Raw genomic sequence first — 4,081 nt, 5'->3', positions numbered from 1 at the left:
ATCTCTATTTGCAACTTTTTGAGAAAGCGCCATACTGCTACTAAAGTGAGTTCTTGTTGCACCCTCTCCAAGATGCAGCTATTTATTCTCTTGGCCTTTTATGGAATGTTCAGTGCCCTTCTCCAACATCACAGCTCAGAAGCTTCAATTCTTTTTCTGTCATCCTTATTCATTGTCCTAGTCTCTGATGCATAGCTAGCTAGTAATCAGAAAGACTATGGCCTGAATCAGACCCACCTTAGTTCTCAAGCAGACAATACTACTCCTCAATGATTTGTAGAGGTCTCTAACTACAAATTTTTCCAGCGCAATGTGTCTATTTCTTGACTGCAGGTGCCAAGGGTGTTAATGTGGATCCAAGCAATATGAAGCTGTTTACAGTTTCAATGTCCTCTCCACTCATCATTATATTGTGTATTGGTTCAGTGGTAAAAATCATTGTCCTCTTGACATTAAGATATAATCCATACTGAAGGATTCATTTCTTGATCTTATGCAACAAATGCTTCAGTTCCTCCTCACTTTTAGTAAGCAAAGTTTTGTCATCTACATAACGCAGGTTATAGATTAGTTTCCCTCCAATTCTGATGCCACACTCCTCTTCATAGAATCCGCCTTTTCAAATAATTTGCTCAGCATACAGATTAAAAAGGTATTGAGAGAGAATACAACCCTGTCACACTCCCTTCTCAATGTTAAACCATTTAGTGCTCCCCTGCTCTGTTCACACAACAGCCTCCTGGTCCAGGTATAGGTTCTGCAGGAGCAAAATTAAGTGCTCTGGCATTCTCACTCTTATCAATGTCAACCACAACAAACAAACCTCTTTGTATAGTCAATAAAGCACAAATAGATATTCTTCTGTTATTCATTACTTTCAGCCGGGATCCATCTGACATCAGCCAAGATATCCCTGGTGTTACAGACTCTCCTAAATCCTTCTTGAACTTCTGGCAGTTCCTTATCTATGTAGTGTTCTAGTCATTGTTGAATGATCTTCAGCAGTATTTTGCTTGCATGAGATATTAATGATATTGATAGATAATTTCTGCACTCATTTGGATCACATTTGTTGGGAATGTTGAGCAAATCATTTGAGAAGCTGGATACTATAAAGAAGGATGTGACATCAAGATCGGAGGAAGACTCTTCAATAACTCTTCAACAGAACCTTGCTTGCTAAAAGTGAGGAGGACTTGATGCACTTGTTGCAGATCAAAATATTAAGCCTTCATTATGGATTGCATTTCAACTTCAAGAAAACAAAAATTCTATGACTGGACCAATAGACAATACCATGATAGATGGAATAATGACTTAAACTGTCAATGATTTCATCTTACTTCGATCCACAATCTACATTCTTGGCACCAAGTGTCAGGAAATCAGAAAATATATTGCACTGCCAAAGTCTGCACTCAGGGATTTCTCCAAATTATTGAGGAGTAATGATTCATTTTGAAGACTAAGGTTCATCTGACTTATTTCATGGTATTTCTAATCACTTATTATGTATCAGAAATCTAGACAGTGAATAAGGATAACAGAAGTAGAATGGATAACTTTGAGCTTTGATTGATGAAGAGTACTAAACATCTCATGGATTGCCAATTGAAGAAATTTTTCTTAGACAAAGCACAGGCAGATTGTTCCTTGGAGACAAAGATGATAAAGCTCTGCCTCATATACTTCAGGGAACTTGCTAGGAGGAGCTATTCCTTGGAGAGTGGCATGATGCTCATAAAGGCGGAAGGTCAGCCAAGGAGGATAAGAGCCCCAACAAGGTGGATAGACACAGTGACTGCCACAAAGGTCTCTAGTGTGTCAGAAACTTTGTGGATGGGACAGGATAGGACAAGTTTTCAGATCTGTTGCTCCTAGGGTCACTACAACAACAAGGGAACTTTAAGAGTGTGTTTGTGGGCTAGTGTTGAGGAGTTGTGCTTCCAAATGAAGGTTATTGTTGTTTATGTTCCATCAAGTAACTAGCAACTAACAGCCACCCTATGTAAAACAGCTTTGAACTCTGCTCTATCCTGTGCCAACATTAGTGTCCTTGACACACCTATGCTCTTTATCCTAGTCACTGAATCAATCCATCTCATTGATGGTTTTCATCTCTTGCACTGTCCCTCCACTCTCCTTAGAATGATGTATCTCTCCAAGGACTGCACAAATATGTCAGACAAAGCTTCAGAGTCCTTGCCTACAAGGAGTAGCCTAGTTTCATCCTCTCTAAGTCCAATCTGTTTGTTCTCCTGGTATTCCATGGTATATTCAATATTCTTCTCCAGCAATTCAGTCCTCCTATCATCCCTTGTCATCGTTCAGCTCTTTGACATATAGCAAATAACCGTGCCGATTATGGCTTGGACCAGGCACACCTTAGTCTCCACACTAACATTATTGCTCTTCAGTATTCTGGTGAGGTCCTGGGTAGAATCCTTTCCCAGTGCAATTTGTCTTTTGCTTTCCTGGCTGCTGGTACAAAGAGTGTTGATTGTGGAGCCAAGCAAACTAAAGCTGCTAATAATCTCATTCACTTCAATGTCTATCATGATGCTGCCAATCAGCATCAATTCACTAAGTGCCCCATAAGATAAAGGTGGACAATCTCCTTCACGTTATCTACTGACTCTGAAATCCTACTTAACTGAGTTTTGAGTTGTATCCACCTGAACAGCATATTACAACAAAAATGCAACACTCTATACCTTCACCAGTAAAAGGAAAGTTGTCTAAGAACCTGTGGCCTAATGGAAGTTTCTTCTCAATTATCAGATTTAACACCTATGCACACATTTCATCACTGAAAGAAAATTGCATGTTTACATTCAGTATTAAAGAGGAACTTCACTATACAACTCTATTAACCATTGAGAACAAAAAGTACCACATATAGTTGAGAAATAATTTTAATGTTAAACACAGATAAAGCATGAGGATGAAGTGACCAGGAACTGAAATTGGATAAACATGCCAACAATTTATTATTCTTTTTCCCCACTCCAAACTACATCCAGGCTACTTCCATTTTATTCAGTGCATTTTCTTCTATGAATTTACTTTCTTTCTTACTGTATCTCTACATTTTTCCCAATTCTTTCCCCAAGGTGCTCTGATTTATGATTAACATGCAATTCTCAGCATATTAGCATCATTGATAAAAATTTCCTTCCTTGTTTTTTTCCTATTTTGTCATTATCAAATACATTAGTATCTTGGGAAATCTTCAGCAACATTTTGCTTCCAAGTGCTATAACTGATACGTTGTTGTGTACCATTGAGTCAGAACCAACCCATAGCTGACCCTTCAGTATTTTCAGAGGCAATTACTTGCACAAGAGGAGAATGCCCATTTTTCTCCCATGGAGCATCTGGTGGACTTGAACCTCCTTCCTTTGGGATTGCAGTGTAGCATCTAGCCACTAGTTCCATAATTTCTTGATTCTGTTGAGTAACCTTTTTGGGAATGTTAAAAAATATTAATTTCTTCAAGTCAGGTAATCAAGTAACTGTCCTCCACATTTCCTAGCATACACTGGTGAACACATCTTGGACTTCACCTTCTAGTTGAAACATGCCAATTGATATCACACCAATTCTTGGGGCCTTGGTCTTCCCCCTTCCCCTGTTGCTTTCAGTGCAGCTTAAATATCTTCCTTCCTTCATTACAATTGACTCTTGTTCATATGGTACTTCCTGAAATCTTTCAATGGCAATTATTTTCACTACAGTGTTTTTCCACCTTTTTTGTGTATTGGTGTTTTTCACACTTTCATTCACATTGTGTTTCATACAATCATTCACATACACTATGTTTATAAAATCAATTGCCATTGAACTATGCCCACAATTACCACATCTTTTTAGATCTCTGCTGAATCTTTTCACATTTCCTTCATTCAGTCCCTCCACCCACCAAATTGTTAGACCCCGTGATTTCTCCCTGCTCATCTTCACCCCTCTGTTTTGGCCTTTTCCTTTCTTGGAACTTCCTACATATTTTATTAGCTGTTTTTCTAATACTACAATAATAGTCTTATTCAGTACTTGTTCTTATGAGACTGAGTTAATTCAC

Source organism: Elephantulus edwardii, unplaced genomic scaffold, assembly GCF_000299155.1.
Source record: "Elephantulus edwardii isolate Elephantulus edwardi_28Jun2011 unplaced genomic scaffold, EleEdw1.0 scaffold00123, whole genome shotgun sequence".
Lineage (NCBI taxonomy): Eukaryota > Metazoa > Chordata > Mammalia > Macroscelidea > Macroscelididae > Elephantulus > Elephantulus edwardii.
This window is presented reverse-complemented; position numbering follows the sequence as displayed.